Raw genomic sequence first — 20,590 nt, 5'->3', positions numbered from 1 at the left:
CGTATCGTTTGAGGGATGCAGAGGCGAGCGAGTGTGGTGGGACTCGCGCCAGTTCACTGCTAGTAGCGCCACGCCACCATAACGCGTCTGTGCGTAGCATGCAAGTATTTCACCATAATTAACAATGAAATTAAAAGTTTAAGTTGCTTTTTCAAATTTTGTCAACATATGCTTTAGTGTAATATTGTTTAAACTGTCAAGTATCAGATTGATTAGGTCAATGTTTTTACCTAAATACGTCGTTTCAAGAAAAAAAAGTGGTGCTAAATAATAACGCTAGGAAGCCATAAATTGGTCATAATATGCAGATGTATGCCAAAATTAACTGGTACAAGTCTCAATGTGATTAAAGCAATATTTTGATCAGAATCGACGTTCTTAAGAAAAATGGAAGGCGCTAAATATTAGACTTAGAAATGTGAAAATTTGTATGAAGCTTCAGCTCAACTTAAAAATAATAACTACGTGACCCCATTAAGCTACCTCTAATAGTTTTCGAGTAATTTAATGAAAACTAAATGTTGACCAAAAACTTCCTTACATGTAGTAAATTAATTATCTGTTATATTACTGTTAGAATGTTTTGGTTACAGCACGTGATGAACCATATTAAATAATACAGCTATAGCAAGTTTTAGGACACTGATGTTAATAACAGTAGTAGTAGTAATATCCGCTTTATTCATCTGTAGATCTCTTGTTACAAGGATATAGGACATGTCAAAGTATTTACAAATTTAGATCAATTTAAAATAAGCTAGTTCGCATACACATATATTTACAGACTTCTAGTTAGAGACAATTATTAGATTTACTCCTGGTATACAATACTTTTTTTACAAATAACTTATTAAATAATGTAATGCCACACTCACTGTTCACTCATATCTCACCATCAGTCACTGCACACACTATACACACATTGTTTCATAACGCTTCACTCACTACACACACACACAACACACACGCGCGCACACACACACACACACACACACACACACACACACACACACACATACACACACCGGAGATCTCTGGGCCATATCTGTGCCATCCTAAAAAACTGAGTCAGCATCCCTCCATAATGAGTGAGATGTTGAGTTCAGAAAGAGGAAGAGGTGTTAGTATTGTGCTATACATAGCTTGGGGGTAAGTATTTCTAGAAAGCAAAAAAGAATGAAAAAAACATAAAGTGAAGGTATTACACTACTGGCCATTAAAAGTGCTACACCAAGAAGAAATGCAGATGATAAACGGGTATTCATTGGACAAATATATTATACTAGAAATGACATGTGATTACATTTTCACGCAATTTGGGTGTAAAGATCCTGAGAAATCAGTACCCAGAACAACCATCTCTGGCCGTAATAACGGCCTTGATACGCCTGGGCATTGAGTCAAACAGAGCTTGGATGACGTGTATGGGTGCAGCTGCCCATGCAGCTTCAACACGATACCACAGTTCATCAAGAGTAGTGACTGGCGTATTGTGACGAGCCAGTTGCTCGGCCACCATTGACCAGTTGGTGAGAGATCTGGAGAATGTGCTGGCCAGGGCAATAGTCGAACATTTTCTATATCCAGAAAGGCCCGTACAGGACTTGCAACATGCGGTCGTGCATTATCCTGCTGAAATGTACGGTTTCGCAGGGATAGAATGAAGGGTAGAGCCACGGGTCGTAACACATCTGAAATGAAACGACCACTGTTCAAAGTGCCGTCAATGCGAACAAGAGGTGACCGACACGTGTAACCAATGGCACCCCATACTATCACGCTGGGTGATACGCCAGTATGGCGATGACGAATACACGCTTCCAATGTGCGTTCACCGCGATGTCGCCAAACACGGATGCGACCATCATGATGCTGTAAACGGAACCTGGATTCATCCGAAAAAATGACGTTTTTGCCATTCGTGCACCCAGGTTCGTCGTTGAGTACACCATCACAGGCGCTCCTGTCTGTGATGCAGCGTCAAGGATAACCGTAGCCGTGGTCTCCGAGCTGATAGTCCACGCTGCTGCAAACGTCGTCGAACTGTTCGTGCAGATGGATGCTATCTTGCAAACGTCCCCCTCTGTTGCCTCAAGGGTCGAGACGTGGCTGCACGATCCGTTACAGACATGCGAATAAGATGTCTGTCATTTCGACTGCTAGTGTTACGAGGCCGTTGGGATCCAGCACGGCGTTCCGTATTACCCTCCTGAACCTACTGATTCCATATTCTGCTAACAGTCATTGGATCTCGCCCAACGCGGGCAGCAATGTCACTATACGGTAAACCGCAATCGCGAAAAGCTACAATCCGACAATCCGACCTTTATCAAAGTCGGAAACGTGATGGTACGCATTTCTGCTCCTTGCACGAGGCATCACAACAACTTTTCACCAGGCAACGCCGGTCAACTGCTGTTTGTGTATGAGAAATCGGTTGGGAACTTTCCTCATGTCAGCACGTTGTAGGTGTCGCCACCGGCGCCAACCTTGTGTGAATGCTCTGAAAAGCTAATCATTTGCATATCACAGCATCTTCTTCCTGTCGGTTAAATTTCGCGTCTGTAGCACGTCACCTTCGTGGTGTAGCAATTTTAACGGACAGCAGTGTACTTTGAAAGGTAGCTTACTTTAAAAGCATGAGTCAATCAGCCTCTCATACAATTTTCTTGGTTATGCCTTAGTTAACAAGTTCGGCAGAGTATCTTTTCTCTGCCTACATTTGATAATATCTACCATTTTCATATTTTCCGTACCAGGCAGGAACATCACGCTGGGAACCTGAATTTTTGTGTATTTATTCTCACATTAATTAGAGCTGACTGTCAGTGCAACATACATCTATTACCACCTGTTCGAAACATGGATGCTCATTCATTTTGAATGAATGTGCGTATAACAACAACTGTATGCCACTAGACAAATTCAAGTGGAGGCTATAGGCTTAGCTTTGTAATAGCAGCTTGGGAACGCAGCTGAACATTGTTTTCCAGTAGCGTCAAGTCGTTGCGACTGCATCTCGCCAGACGCTGCCGCGCGTCCCGTAAGCTCCGTGCGCCACCGCCGCTGGCCCGAAAAGTTTCGAACGCAACATTCCTCCAGTACCTGTCTCTGGGCGTTGTCCTACAGCGTCTGCAATTTTCTCTCCGACACAGTATGGCGACAAATTTTAAGTTGACAAAACAACTACCTTGTATACCAAAGAAGAGATTGATTCTTTGTAACGAGACATTTCTGTGTGTCCCTAGTTCACAATACCACTCGTAACTGTCCTACTACTGCTGCTGGAAAATTTTTTTGGGAAAGTGAACTGACAAATACCCTACAGCTCTAGTGTTTCAAACACACACAGATCATGGTTCAGTACACTCCAGCACAACTAACGGAAAATGCCTCACTGCTCTAATTACGCACCAAAGTTGTAGTTAAAAAACCACCACTCGTAAACAACCGATCGTGATGAAACACACACACATCAGAATCACATATACATTTTGCAAATCAAGTAATTAAATTTCTTCCACGAATAGATCGTAGCGTTAAACGTATCCGTATCTTGTATGCACCGACATTTGAGAGCTGAAGCACCCTCCTCCACGCACTGTCCATAACCTTGCACCGCTGACATAAGCACTGGCTGTACGTTTCTGTTACTTCTCTATAAGAGCCGCCCAGAGTGCGTCACCTGGTCAGCCAGAAGCCCCAGGGCGGTAACTCCCTTTTATCTCACAGCCCAGCGACCGCGGACCAGAAGTAGATGTCCTTTGATATTCGATACCCACGAAACGACCTCTGCTCTCTCTCAAATGGCTGCTACCTATTGTTAACACGTGAACCACAAACCGGTAGACCACGGTGTTCCCCCCCAGCCCTCCCCTCCTCCACTTCCCCTCCCCTCCCCCACTTATGAACTGCCGGGGAAAAGACTCAGTCTGTGCTGAGCTACTGGAGAGGGAGGATGTAACGTATTTATTTACTTTATTTATTTTTGAGGGTGTTATCCTCCTGGATTCACTCCCGCTCAGGCTGCGGAGGTGAGCTGATCGCTACACGTTAAGCGCTGGCTCCCCAGGATGTATGGACGACGCGGAAAGGGAGGAAAAGCTGCCGCCCTGCTGCAATTGCTGGGCCTCGTGCTCGGCGCATCAGAAGGCGGGGGATGCAAGAAGACGGCGGAGAGGAAGGAGCAGTGCTATCGCTGCCAAAAACTTGGCCATGTTGCCAAGTATTGTCGGAATCCAGTGGCGTGCCTTCTGTGTGCGCAAACACACGATTCGCGCCACTACACGAAGAAGGACGCCACACGCTGCTGCGCCAATTGTGGCGGCCCTCAAGTGGGGAATTACCGCGACTGCCGCTACATCGAGAACTGGAGTCGCGGTGATAAAGCTAGACGGAGACACAAGACCACCACAGCCGAGGCCGTTGCGTCCTCGCCACCCCCCGCCTCTGGCGGATCCGTGGTGGCCGATGACGCGGCTGTCCCACCGGACGCAGTCAGCGAGGCGTGCGCCAGGGTCCGCGCCGCCGCCGACGAAGAAATTGCTGCCCTCAAAGCTGCAATGGCGAAATAGAGGGCAACACTCCGAGCCGAACTAGCCGAGGCTCAGCAGCTAGTGCACAGTCTCCTTGGTGCACTGGCCAGCCAGCCCCACCCAGCACAGAAGCAGGATGCTGACACGCAGACTGCCGCTCCCGTGGAATCTGTAGTAATACAGGAAGCCACGAGGGTGGAAACACAAGACGCAGCCGCACAGACAACCGTAGCAGCGGAGAACAAGGCAACCCAGGTCATCACGGAGGAGGCCCCTTGCCCCCTCTCCAAGACGCAGCTGCAGAAGATAGTGTCCATCCACTTGGACACTCTCAGGTCCCACAACGCCCGCCCTCCTCTCAAGCCGAGAACGCAATCAAAGAACAAGGGGCGAGGACCGCCGAAGCCGCCAGCTGGGAGGATGTGACAGATCCTGAAGTGTCACAAGCTGACACATACAAGAAGAAGAAGAAGAAGGACAAGAAGAAGCACCCAGACGCCAGGAGGACTTAGAAGACTCTCCTCCTTACCGCGCCCGGCATCCGTCATCATCACTGCCATCATCAACCACTCGCCCTGTCAGTCGCTGACTGGCAGTCCCAGGCGTCAACAGGGCCAGTCGAGTAAAGGCCCATAGCCGACGACGTGACCTACCGCCTGTCCCTGACCGGCAATCATTAGTACCTACTACGCACTACTGTCTCAGTTATTCCCAAACGTCCCAGCACACTTCAACCCATAATAAGTGGAGTAAATGTCTAACGACAACAGACTCCTTACCTTCCTCAAGAAGAGGAATTCAAGTGCGAAGCAGCAGCAGCAGCCTGCCGGATTGTCCTACAGCCGCCCCCACACTCTGCACCTCCTCGCCACCACTTTCCACTGCCCCTGCCCCCTACTTTTTCCGACTGCGCATGCTTGAGTATATGTTCACCTTCCTGTGCGCCTTAGTCTACAATTCCGCTCGAAATTGACAGGAAACCGTCTACAGCCACCTCCACTTTTTTCGATGACCGAGTCTGCAGCTGTGGCGGTTCTCAGACAGGTACGAGGGCAGTTCAATAAGTAATGCAACACATTTTTTTTCTGAAACAGGGGTTGTTTTATTCAGCATTGAAACACACCAGGTTATTCCCCAATATTTTAGCTACACAACACTATTTTTCAACGTAATCTCCATTCAATGCTACGGCCTTACGCCACCTTGAAATGAGGGCCTGTATGCCTGCACGGTACCATTCCACTGGTCGATGTCGGAGCCAACGTCGTACTGCATCAATAACTTCTTCATCATCCGCGTAGTGCCTCCCACGGATTGCGTCCTTCATTGGGCCAAACATATGGAAATCCGACGGTGTGAGATCGGGGCTGTAGGGTGCATGAGGAAGAACAGTCCACTGAAGTTTTGTGAGCTCCTCTCGGGTGCGAAGACTTGTGTGAGGTCTTGCGTTGTCATGAATAAGGAGAAGTTCGTTCAGATTTTTGTGCCTACGAACACGCTGAAGTCGTTTCTTCAATTTCTGAAGAGTAGCACGAGTGTGTTCGCACGCTCCGCCATTGCAGGAGTCACAGCTGTGCACGGCCGGCCCGCACGCGGCAGATCAGACAGTCTTGCTTGACCTTGCGGCGATGATGACACACCCTTTGCCCAACGGCTCACCGTGCTTTTGTCCACTGCCAGATCACCGTAGACATTCTGCAAGCGCCTATGAATATCTGAGATGCCCTGGTTTTCCGCCAAAAGAAACTCGATCACTGCCCGTTGTTTGCAACGCACATCCGTTACAGACGCCATTTTAACAGCTCCGTACAGCGCTGCCACCTGTCGGAAGTCAATGAAACTATACGAGACGAAGCGGGAATGTTTGAAAATATTCCACAAGAAATTTCCGGTTTTTTCAACCAAAATTGGCCGAGAAAAAAAAAGTGTTGCTTTACTTATTGAACTGCCCTCGTATGTGCTTGTAGGACAAAGATTCACAATGTGGGTGGTCCACTGCCGACATTTGATCGACGATAACGATGTATGGGAAGCTCACACAACACCTGATGCCCCTTCTGCAGCTTGCCCCAGAGTGCTCACCTTGGTGAATGGGGCTCAACTGACCTAGTTCGCAGAGGGCGTTCGGAATTCGTGGGAACGCAGCATTCCACATTCACTCACCTGTACTGACTGGTCTGCGAGCAGATCAGGTGGTCTCTTTATTTATTATCCTACAGCAGCCCCCTCCAGCATCTGACATACGTTCATCTTGCAAGTTTCTCGCTCACACATTTTGACGACAAACTTTAAGGTGATAAAATAACTACCTTGTACACCAAAGAAAACACTGATTCTTTGTAACACCACCAGGAAAGTGGCATTGCTTTATGCCCTACACAACAATACCACTCGACAAACACACAACTTTCGAGGGTGTTATCTTACAGCTGCCTTCACACACCACCGCCTGCACCCACGCCCACCCCCGTGCGCCACCTCTCCCGCCATACACGTGTTAACCTTCCACACACCTGTTGTCCTTGTCTATCGTGTGTGAAGCCGATAACACACAGAAAACTTCCACTATGCTGACATGACAACTACAGAATGTCATTTCGGGTCAAATTTTAAGCTCTGAAACATCTGTGTTATAAGCTGTTGTGTGACAGAAACTTTCAGTGTAACAGTCGCACCTAATGTCAACCTACCTCTTATACGCTATCGGCTTTATATAAAACAGAATCGTGATGATAATGAAGCAGTGATGGTTCCGCGAGAACAGATACAACGATTTCTGTCAGTCTGACGGACAAATTGACGTATTTTGAGAGCGTTCAAAATTAATGTCTGTGGAAGTATTGTCATGCATGTAGGTATTACATGCACATCAGACACATGACTCATCAATACGGAACAGTGTCTTTCGTGCATGTCGAAAAAGAGAAAAAACAAAAAAAAAGAACAGCCATTTTTACATTCGACAGTAAGCTAAAATGCATCTCACTCTCTCCTCGTTATTCTGTAACATCCAACAGAGTAAAACTATGAACTACATTAGCAGTAATCTGTCCTGTATTTCTTCGCTGAAACTATCTCCTAAGGATACTGAGAAAAATCCTAGACATTCTCTCTCCATGGCCATCCTTCCCTGCAATATTGTCTCTGATTTAATTTGGAAGTGACCAGAAGTAGGAGGGCTAACCGCTACATTCGACGTCTCGTGATTTAACAGAGTGAGCTGACTTCAACGTAATCAATATTTTGCGCTCGAAAAGAGCATAGCACGTGTTTTAAAACTTGCACAATCGACCGACGCTAGTGGTATAGACTGCTATTCTCATTTCAATACAGGAACTACTGTTCTGCAAAGACAGTTCCGTACTAGTCTCACTCACTGCACCCATCCAAGTACACACGATGTCTAGATGTGTGCACGCTGAGGAAGTTAGCAGTCCCTACTGGTATATGGTAGATATGAGACTGAGACATTTGAGAGCGTTGCGGTGATACAAAAGACGGTTAAGAAGGAGATGAAGAAGAAGAAACATATGATTTACGCATGGTGGAGCTCTAGACAGGAGTTTGAAAAAATGGTTCAAATGGCTCTGAGCACTATGGGACTTAACTTCTGAGGTCATCAGTCCCCTAGATGGTAGAACTACTTAACCCTAACTAACTTAAGGACATCACACACATCCATGCCCGAGACAGGATTCGAATCTGCGACCGTAGCGCCGGCCGAAGTGGCCGTGCGGTTAAAGGCGCTGCAGCTTGGAACCGCAAGACCGCTACGGTCGCAAGTTCGAATCCTGCCTCGGGCATGGATGTTTGTGATGTCCTTAGGTTAGTTAGGTTTAACTAGTTCTAAGTTCTAGGGGACTAATGACCTCAGCAGTTGAGTCCCATAGTGCTCAGAACCATTTGAACCATTTTTGCGACCGTAGCTGTCTCGCGGTTCCAGACTGTAGCGCCTAGAACCGCTCGGCCACCCCAGCCGACCAGGAGTTTGAAATATTTTACGTAAATCACTTGTGATATGAATCCTAAAGTATTGTTCTACTGTTTGTAATCCATACTAAGTAGAGAGGAATGATCATAGAACTTAAACACAGAACAAAATCCTACGCACCATGTTGCACTAACTCCATGAACAGAACACAGCCTGCTCCTCCACACACACACACACACACACACACACACACACACACACACACACACACACACACACACACACACACAACCCCCCCTCTCCCCCCCCCCCCCCACACACACATACACACACATACCGTCAAGGAAATGTACACAGTAGACTTGGCCACTGTTTCTATGTTTCGATACAGTGTATCGATACGTGGAACTGTTTCAGTGTTTCGGAACGGCTGTGATTCACTGTTTCCAAACAGTGGTGTTTCATTCCGCCCCTGTCTCGGATAACCGGACCAGATTCGATCTCGAGCCAGACACAGAATCTGTATCGTTGTTTCAAAATAAGGCTGTTTCAGTCCACCTGTGCTTGGAACGGACTAATTGTATCGAAACAGTGATGTTTCATTCCGCTCTGTGTCGGACGAGATTCGGGCTCGGCACAGGTACTGAAACACAACATACCACTTCGTGAAACACTTTCAAGAGCGTCGAAATCTTTTTGACAACCAATAGCATGAAGCTTAAGATATCCGAAAATAAAGCTTCGTTTCTAGCTGACTGTCCTATCCCGAAATGGCGTAACATCTGCTTTATAAACACTAACCAAACAATAAAACAACGCATACTATTCACATTCAAAATAATAAATATGTGAAAATCATTCAGTTAAATTACACTTTTTTATAACATACGCTTCTCTGTTCATGTACAGTAATCATATTAAGAAACGCAAGTAAGCCTACAACAATGTGAATAAAAAAAGGCATAGAGTGACACTTATTAGACATATATACAAATTTGTTGTAGGTATAATTGCAAGCAATCTGTTTGACATATCACTGATAGTGTAATGGTGAACGGAAAGGGCTGGGAAGCATGGTGAATTTATAATAACGGTTCGAAACACCTTGAAAGACAAAATTTTTTCTGTTATATTTTGTTATTTATTCGCATTATTTGGCATTATTTGTGAGACTATAGTCACTGTGCCTATTATCCACAATGATTCCCTTTGTGTGCATGGAAATTAGCAGGATGGGTATATTACCCATACTAACGGAATGTGGGAATCCCAGTAGCATATCCGTTGTTTCTGCAGTTTGCTCCCACCTCCAGTTCCGTTCGTGGTGGTTCTTCTGTCTTCAGCTATGGCTGTCCTCAGCCAATTGAAAAGTATGAAAGTCACACGACATGAAAGCAGCGCATTTGCTGCATGAAATACGAAACTGCCACGACGCCTAAGTGATAATTTCATACTTTCTGCGATACGATTAGCGTTCTCGAACCTCATTCGTGTTTATATGGATATACTTATACAGTAGACATTCAAGATGATAAAATGTGTAGGGTTATTAAATTACAAAACACAAACTGTGTCACTGTTTCGAAACAGTGTATCGAAACATTACATTGTACTGTTTCATTTGCTTCGAAACAGTTACGTGTTTCAGTTTGCCCATCTCTAGTACACAGGGTTTGCAGTACCTCCACAAACCCCTGTCACTGACTTATAATCACTGCATTATGAAACTGAAGACTCGATTCATGGACAGAGCACTTTGTAGATCAAACCATTCTGTAATTGTTATGCCTGAATGTCGGTGACGGCGGGAACACATTCGTGGCTCAACAGGACCCTCGCACACAGCGTGACCAGTTCGGGAGGCTCAGAGGCGGCCCGTTCTTAATCCGGAAGTATCCACTCATCTGCTAGGGCCCAAGTCCGCCGGCTGCACTACGCAACGCCACACCGCAAGTCGTGACCGACGAGCAGGAAACTTTACCTCGCTATATCGACTCTACTTTCTCTCTGTCATCATGTTTAATGCATGTGTCGATAACTATAATTCCACATTCGCCATCCATCGTTCCACGTTGACCGTCATTCAACCACCCGGACGTCACACTTTGAACGATTGTTCAGATCTCATATTATTATTACGATTCCAAATTCGCATACGATGTTCGATGCTATCAAAAAAATGGTTCAAATGGCTCGGAGCACTATGGGACTTAACTTCTGAGGTCATCAGTCCCCTAGAACTTAGAACTACTTAAACCTAACTAACCTAAGGACATCACACACATCCATGCCTGAGGCAGGATTCGAACCTGCGACCGGAGCGGTCGCGCGTTTCCAGACTGCAGCGCCTATAACCGCTCGGCCACCCCGGCCGGCTTCGATGCTATCAACACGTCTCATAATCTCAGTGGCTGATTCTAGCTGTAAGTCCAAACAAAAACCTGATGAACAGTATTACGTTTCTTATTGGCCGACGTAGTAGGAAGTGTCTCGCAAACTCAGTAACACAACAGTACCGCCTTTAACGTCGCGAAATGATCTGACAGGACAATATGGAACAAGTGTCAGTATAGTTCTATGTGAGAAATTAAATTTACACGTAAACCTCTATGAATATAAACCATTACCATTAAAACTATACTCAGAAGCTATGCATTTAATAGTCATCTAATCTTACATAAGGTATAGAGGCATGACACGAATATCTGTCTCGGCCTAACCACATCACCTTACGTGTGGTGGTATTACAATTTGGAGCGATATGTAAGTGCTGGGAGAGAGTACAAATAAGTATCAATAGAGGGTGAGTCAAAAAGCACTTTACAACTTTGGAATGATATAGAAATATATCGAGACAACTTACAGAATCGGTAGATGTGTCTTTTTGCGACAAAGAAGATCAAGTTTCACATTAAAGTGTCAAGTGTCATTACGGTTAGATGTGACTACCATTTGTGATGTGACAAACATCTCTCCCGTAGTCAATTTCTTCCCACACTCGTTGCAGCATATCGGGCGTAACTTCTGCGACGGCTGCGTAGATTCGATTTATGGTGTCGGCTACATTGTTTGGCAAGGGGAAGAATATAGACACGGTCTTTAATGCAGCCACAGGGAAAGAAATACAGCGCTGTCGAGTCTGGGGAGTGAGGTGGCTGTGCGATTAGTCAATCCACCGACCTGGGAAGCGATTATACAGGAAACGTCGAACTTCTGTGGGGAAATGGGATACTGATGCACTACGTGAATCAAACTTGAGGTTATTTGCTACAAAATGGCACATCTACTGATTCTGTAAGTTATCTCAATAAATTTCTATATCATTCAAAAGTTGTAAAGTCCTTCCGCGCGGTCTCCGCGCCTTGTCACGGTCCGCGCGGCTACCCCCGTCGGAGGTTCAAGTCCTCCTTCGGGCATGAGTGTGAGTGTTGCCCTGAGCGTAAGTTAGTTTAAGTTAGATTAAGTAGTGCGTAAGCTTAGGGGCCGATGACCTCAGCAGTTTGGTCCCATAAGACCATACCACAAATTTCCAATTTGTAAATCCTTTTTGACTCACCCTATACAATCCCTATAACGCGAGACCAAACCGCTCCATTACTGCGCTGTAAGAAGCCACAGGAGGCCACAAGTCACTGATATCAAACACACTCAAAAAACATACCTGAAAGGGCACGGCCGACTTCCTTCCCCATCCTTCCCTAATCCGACGGGGCCGATGACTTTCCCCAAATAAACCAACCAACATACCTTGTAAGTAGGCTGTTTAGGTTTTTATGTTGGCAACGCCATGTAGATGAAAAATCACTGACTGTGCTGTGTGCAGTCTGTGGCTGCTTTGCGTGGTTGGGATTTGCTATTGTAGTGTTGGGCAGTTGGTTGTTCACAGCGCGTAGCGTTGCGCAGTTGGAGGTGAGCCGCTAACAGTGGTGGATGTGGGGAGAGAGAAGGCGGAGTTTTGAGAGCGGATGATCTGGACGTGTGTCCATCAGAGAGAGTAAATTTGTAAGACTGGATATCATGAACTGATATATATATATATATATATATATATAAGAATCAGCACCATCACAGTGAAATCAGCCAATAAATCCTACACAATAATCAACGCACATGCACCAACTAATGACTACAACAGGAAAAACCCGGACGATATTGATGACTTCTGGACGACAATGGAAGAAACTATCAGAAAAATTCCTGCACATAGAGTCAAAATAATACTGGGAGACTTCAACGCCAAACTCGGAAAAGAAAAGATATACAGACATATCACAGGAAAACATACTCCACACAAGGACACCAACAAAAACGGAAAACATCTGATAGACTTTTGCAAAAGCCACGACCTCGCCATTATGTCAACAAAATTCAAGAAACCAACACGAAAACTTACCACATGGAAATTCCCCAGCGGAAAGCAAGTACTACAAATCGACCATGTAATAGTGCAGAAAGACTCACAAAAAGAAATTTTGAACATAGACACCCGTAAAGGCTACTTCGACTCAGACCACCACCTACTACAGATCAGGATTCGTCTTTTGCCCAAGAAAAAGCTCCAGAAGAACAAAATTGTTAGACCAGATCCAGAATACGTTACTTTAAACCAGACACAAATATTACACAAAATTAAAATGGAGAAAACGACAGACTGGACACAACTTTCACGAAGAATCCGAGAGGCCATGAAACTAGCACAAGCACCACGAACACGGAAACACCGTTGGTGGAACCACACATGTGACCAAGCTATTGACCAACGAATCAGTGCATGGAAAAAATTTAGTTGCCATAAATCCCAAGAGAATTGGATGAACTTCTTGAAAACACAGAAGCAATCAAGCAAAATCATTCGCAGTGAAAAACGACAGTATGACAAACGGCGACTGACAGAGATCGAATCGGACTTCATGAAGAACAATACAAGAAACTTCTACAGAACGTTCAGAGAAAATATGACTGGATATCAACCACCCAACTTGTGCTTCAGAAGACCGGATGGAACCCTAGAAACCAATACCAAAAACAATTGTGACATTCTGGCAAAGTACTTAGAAAAACTGCTCAACACGGACCCCCCCATGGAAGAAATGATGACAGAAACGAGCACATACAATCCAGATAGTGAACCTCCAACTCTAGAAGAAGTTAAAGAAATAATAAAGTCACTCAAGAATCGTAGAGCACCAGGAGAAGATGGCATCATCGCGGAAATCTGGAAGTTACAAGACCCAGAACTCACCAAAGACATCCACAGGATCTTGGAAGACATCTGGAAAACCATGAAAATTCCTGACGAATGGAAAACTGCCCTGATACACCCACTACACAAAAAAGGTGACAAGACTAACCCGAACAACTACAGAGGAATATCCCTACTACCGGTCACATACAAGATCCTCTCTAAAGATTTACTGAACAGACTAGAATGCCAAACCGACCACTTGATTGGGGAATACCAAGCAGGCTTCCGTAAAGGGCGGTCTTGTGCGGAACAAATTTGGAACCTGAAAATGATTTTACAACACAAACAGAACCTGATCATTACCTTTGTTGACTTCAAAAAGGCGTACGACTCTATCGACCGGAAAACTCTCTTCAAAATTCTAGCAGAATACAAAGTACACAACAAAACACGACCTATCATAGAGCAAACTTTAACCAACACGACCTCCAAAGTAAAGTTCTGTGGGGAACTATCAGAGCCCTTCGAAATTCGCACAGGTGTCCGACAAGGCGATGACCTCTCACCTCTCCTTTTCAATCTGGTGTTAGATAAGGTCATAAAAGAATGGGAAACATCACAACAGGGGATAACCTTAGGAAACCTACAGATTAAATGCCTGGCTTTTGCAGATGATTTGGCGATTGTCACGAAAGGTATAAAGGAAACAAAAGACGCTATTGAAAAACTGCACGAAATCGCGTCCAAAACTGGACTACAGATCTCTTACGAAAAGACACAGTTTATGAGCACAAAGAAACTCTCATCTCTGAACACAAAGTATGGCACGATTTACAAAACAGCAAACTTCAAATACCTCGGTGAGACACTACAAATGAGTGGACATAACAGAGACTCAAATGAAGAAAGATAGACTAAACTGGACAAGGCATACAAAGTAGTGTGGAATCATTACAACAAGAAATCTATCTCACAAAAAGCCAAATTACGCCATTACGACACGGTGGTGCTCCCCGAGGCACTATATGCAGCAGAGACCACACTAATCCGAGGGCCTACACGTATCAGACAATTAGAAAAAGTAGAACGGAAAATACTTAGGAAAATATTTGGCGCAACTAACAACAATGGAATATGGATCAAGAAACCTACAGAGGAACTGTACAAACATACGGAGACAATCACAGAAAAGATTAGAAAACGCAGATTACAATTCTATGGACACCTATACAGAATGCCATCACACAGGCTGACCAAACAGATCTTTGACTGGGTAACCACTAGAAACAACAAATGGGTGGCAGAGGTAGAAAACGACCTGAACCAGCTCAACATAACAGCAGACACAATAAACGACAGAATAAAGTTCAGAAACATCATTAAGAAAAGTAAACTACATGAGATACAATGCGACAAACGAACAGGCATAAAATGGACCGAAGAACGAAAGCAAGATCACAGCCAGAAGATGAAAGAAATATGGGCAACCAAAAAGGCAATCAAGATGAAGCCGAAGACACGAAGCCGACAAGAAGCATGGACAGAGGACCGGAAACAAACACAGCGAGCGAATGCGGGAAGTTTGAGCAGCAAGGAAGGCAGCAAAAGGAACTGGCCATGTAGTTTAGTCCAAATGCGCTCTTTAAGGGCAAAACACCAATAATATATATATATATATATATATATATATATATATATATATATATATATATATATATATATATATGATGACTTAGCAACATTATTAAGGTAAATACATTGTTTGTTCTCTATCAAAATCTTGCATTTGCTGGCTATGCAGTAGTTAGAATCTTTTATTTAGCTGGCAGTATTGGCGATCGCTGTATTGCAGTAGTTCGGGTAACGAAGACTTTTGTGAGGTAAGTGATTCATGAAAGTTATAGGTTATTGTTAGTCAGGGCCATTCTTTTGTAGGGATTTTTGAAAGTCAGATTGCGTCGCGCTAAAAATATTGTGTGTCAGTTTAAGCACAGTCATTTATAATTTTTCTAAGGAGACGTTTCAACCTGAACAGCCTCCGAAATATTATCGGTGGAGTTTTGGTTCACTATGTATAATCGAAGTTAAAAAGACTTCTTTACGGCCTCTAGATGCGCGATTTTCTCTCTAGCGGACATTGCACAGAATCATGTGAGAAAAACGAGCAGCGGCCGTTCTGTTGTCAGCTGCACAATGTCTAATCCATCACTTTTTGGTAAAATATTGTCATTCTTTTTTAAGAAGACCCAGACGGATCTTTACAAAAAGATTTTTCGTGTGTCCTTTAATGTAATAAACATACTCGAATCCGTCATTTTCGGCAAGTAATCCAAATTATAACCACCTACTAATATTAATAGTAAATGATTATTTCCTGTATTCCTCAGTTGAGCGTAGGCTTCTCCATACACTGCGTTTAAAGCAACATGTAAAGCTTGCTTGTACATCTGCAATAGCTTCTTCTTTTTCCAATTGCGGTTTTATACTCCTCCTTTATGGCAGTTGTTTTCACTAAATACTCAAGTTTTCGTTTCTTGACATCGATCTCATCCATTTCCTCTTTTCTTTTGCGTGCGCTTAAAGGGGAAGCAATTCGTTTAATGGAGAATGGTTTAAGTCCGCTCGACACATTGCTTCTTTTTCTGAAGAGTTTCGGTATAACACTGTTTGTGGGTGCTAGCCCTAATTCGGCAACATCTACATTAAACGGTATTGTGGAGAACAATGTCCTAGAATAAGAAAATATCTTTCTCCTGAAAGCAACGCTTATATCGTCTTTGTTGGAGCGAGTGTTAAGAATCTCCTAGTTGTTTACAGGTAAAAGGTTAAAACTGTGCGCAGACAGAACCAAGTTTATAAGCTTTTCTGACTGTGGTGATGATTTAACAAATTGCGCAGATATCATTACTTGTAACCACCGCATCTAGAAAGGGTAACTGCTGGCCCTCTACTATTTCCATAGCAAATTTTTAAGCAGGTGTCATAGGAGGTGGCGGAGTTGTTCGACACTATGAAAGTATCGCTTATAAAGCATCTCTAACGAAGTACTTTCTAAGACGGAAAGCTAACGTTCTGTCTCTTAGGAAATTGGTTGATTATATACGTCTTTTAATTCGGAAATGTACGCACTATCAGTTACATTTCCCGAGTCGATCGTGCTTAGTAATAGTAGTAGTAGTAGTAACGCTGGTTTCGACGAATCCCACCCTGATCCACTATTAAATAGAACAATGGAAAACGATAGTGCAATAACACTCATATTAGCGATCAGAGATCGGCTGGGAAGATATTAAAGCAGTTTGGCTACATTATAGATGAGTGGTAGCTGGGTGCAAGACCTCAGTACAAGTGTCCATCGGCTCTTTTTCTTTTCTTTTCACTTACTATACGCGGTAAACGATCTTGCTGGGTGGAGGATTTTGTCTGTTGGCTTCTGTCTCGAGTTTTTCGCCGACAAGGCTCACGACCGAGGCTAGTAGCTTGCCATTGCCACCAAGGGTTCATCCCCACCATCCCCGATACAAGCAGGAACTTAAACGTTGGCAAAATTTACAATAGCTCTTGTAGTGTTTTTCCAGACTATGTCAACCAATGACAGCGTCTTCTGAGGAGCGATGTTCCCCACTAGATTCAAATAGTCCAGTTGAATTGTAGTGGCTCCCAAACATGCAATGGAGGAGATACTGTAAGTCTCTCAGTAATTATTCACCTAATAACAATAGCAACACCTATACATACCTATATAGTTTGATGAAACTGACTGTGTTTCGTTATCTTCTTGTTCAGTACCGGTGCAAACCAACCATTATTTAATCATGTGGTGGTTTGGTTATGTGGGAGTTTGGTGAGTGGGGCACACCCTCTCAAATGCGGACACTGAGGAATTTCCATTCATCCATGGTATGTGTGGTATATTAATAGCAGCTTCCATTTATAGATATAATTGTAATTTTGAGGTTTATTGTAATATGGAGTTTCGCTATTATCTGCAAACTTTGAAGCAATTTTTGCATCTCTCTTCTGGCAAATATTATCCTCAAAATCCCTATCCCTCGCAAGAAGCACAAGCAAGCACTTGGGAAACCACACAGCATGTTCAGCCCATTGGCTATTCGTTTCGTCCGAATATTTCAACCCACCACCACGATAGAAACACACGATTTCATCTCCGTCACTGATATAAAAGAATCCAGCTTCACTTAGTTTGTCAGAACGCTGCTTAATAGCTAAAGACCAGCCTTTGACAGATACCAGCCTCGCATCGTATATTCTACATTTAGGGTGAGCTAACCAAATCTCCTGCACATCATACGTTGAACTGCATAACAATGCTGATTCTAGAGATGGATGTGTTAGTATCTCCATTCTTCAAATGTTACAAGTATTGTACAAAACAAACAGGTTGACCAATTGATATACCTTCCTAACACCCTCAGACATCCAATATGTTAAGAGAGACCTGCTTTCAAAGCTTACCTTATATATAGACTACTCTAAAGGTCCGAGATACTGACACTTCTGCTCACATGATGATGACGTCACTTTTGGTCACGTATTCGAAATTTGCTTTTAAATGTATTAGAGCTGTAAACACCTAGCACAACTACGCTATTCTTCTGTATGCGTGCCTATCGGTTTCATGTGGGGGGTCTCCAGATCCTACTCCAGACCTACCGTTGGTGAATCCACCTTCAGACGCCGTCTCGGATGTATCGTGGGTGGTTTAACCTTCGAAACGTACCTTGGCCCTAACGCGTGGTGTATTCACTTTCGAACCCTACCCCACTGTATCGTGTGGTGGCTCCACTTTTGAACCCTACCCCGGTCGTAATGCGTGGTAGATCCATCTCCAAACTCTATCCTGGATGTAACACGTGGTGGATCCACCTACGAGTTCTACTGAAATCCTGTACCAAACCCATGTTGTACTGTGCGTGCCACCGCACTTGAAACCGATAGACACATACAGAAAAATAACACAGTTGCGTTAGGTGTTCTCTCCATGGCGATCCGTATTGAGTTGACAGACCATGCAGGTTCGTGACACTTGGACGCTTTAAATATACACTTTGCGTCAGGTCTTGAGATGTTAACTTCACTGTATCACCCCCAAAACATGTCGACAATGGATACACTGTTGCTGCCGAACACATTGATGTCTCGAGGGAATGGACTGTTCTTGATTGTCATGCAGTCATCGATGCATTTGAGTTTGCTGCACAGATGATGCTACCAGGGCTGGATTGACTATGTCGGGACCCTAGACAATGCACGTTTCGAGGCCCCTGTACCTATTTCTAACTTACTAAAACATATTTTTCTACCGCAAAGCAGTTTTATTCATAACCACGCTGTTTTAGTATATTACGAAGGTATGCCAACACGCTATTCAATTAAAATATTAAACAAATTTAAGTAAAATATGCGAATTTTTTAGGAAATCGTTTCGTAAATTACAGTACTGTCAAACAGGGCGAGAATGAGCCTAGGTGCGTGTGAATGTGTCAATGACAGATTTGATTCTTGCGCGCCATGCAGCGGTTTTGCTGTAGAAGTAGGGGATTCAAAGTTCCTTAGTGCCGTCAATGGTGGTGTTGGACTAGCTGCCTTGTTTATCTCACTTCATCACTGCTATCAACCTATATTCAGATTTATGATTGTTTCATCAGTTTTATTAATAACTGGAGTACAGTCTTGTTTGTACACTGTAGTGTAATTTAAATCATGGGAAGTTAAGTTAGTACAGAATGACTATAATTAAACTTTCAAAACGCTGTAGAAATAACACCACTTGTCAGAATGATGGCCTATTGCAACGGAATGTTATGGGAGAAGGGGAAAACGTATGGCAGAAAAAAGTAGTGTGAAAATTGATCAACAGATGGCGCTGTATGTGTCAGAATACGTAAATGAATCACTTGTCATACGCACGACCCATTGAAGTTGACACGGGTACACGGCTTTTCCTGCTTTCGCGTCTGCGACGTTCACCATGACTGTCTTAATGCAGTATCGCGCTGCTTGTAAAGCTGTATTACAAGAATGATTATTGTGCGCACGTCGCTCTCCACAAGTTCCGGACACTGAAGTGTTTGAAAAAAGGCATTGGTCCTATGACTGCTGTGGGTCTGGAGAAAATGTTTCGGAAATTTGAAAAGATGGGTTCTTTTGTTGTGCAATTTGGTAGAGGAAGGAAACGAATTGATTCGACATCAGTGGAAGCAGTGGCCACAGCAGTGCAGGAGGAGATGAGTGGTGGTGTGCAAACGTGTAATGCACAGAGAATTGCCCGAACATTAGACATACCTGTGAGCACAGTGCGTAAAATCCTACGAAACATCCTTCTTTGCTATCCATTCAAAGTTACCCATGTACACGAGTTGCTTCCTGTTGACCTGCCAGCAAGAGAGACCTTTGCTTTAGAATTTCTTGCCCACACGGAAGTGGACAATGATTGGCCGTGGAAGATTTTGTGGATAGACGAAGCCTACTTCCATCGGACAGGATATGTCACTGCACAAAACTGTCGCTTATGGGCAACGGAAAATCAACTCGCAAATCAACCAGTACCACTTCATCCTGAAGAGGTCACTGCGTGGTGCGGGTTTACGGCATCATTTATCATAGGACCATATTTTTTCGAAGAGACAGGTGCTTCCGGTCCTGTTATCTGTACCGTCGTTGGTAAGCGCTATGAGTGTCTTCTACGCAATCACGTAATTCTGGCTCTCCAACAGCGTGGATGTGTGGTTGAGATCATTTTTCTGCAAGATGGCGCACCTCCGCACATTGCAAATCCAGTTAAGCAGCTGCTGAAGCGCCATTTCGGAAATGCTAGAATTATCAGCCGCCATTTCCCTACAGTCTGGCCATCACCTGATCTTAATCCGTGTGACTTCTGGCTGTGGGGCTATCTGAAAGATGTTGTGTACAGTGTTC

The sequence above is a fragment of the Schistocerca cancellata genome, chromosome 4, assembly GCF_023864275.1.
Source record: "Schistocerca cancellata isolate TAMUIC-IGC-003103 chromosome 4, iqSchCanc2.1, whole genome shotgun sequence".
Lineage (NCBI taxonomy): Eukaryota > Metazoa > Arthropoda > Insecta > Orthoptera > Acrididae > Schistocerca > Schistocerca cancellata.
This window is presented reverse-complemented; position numbering follows the sequence as displayed.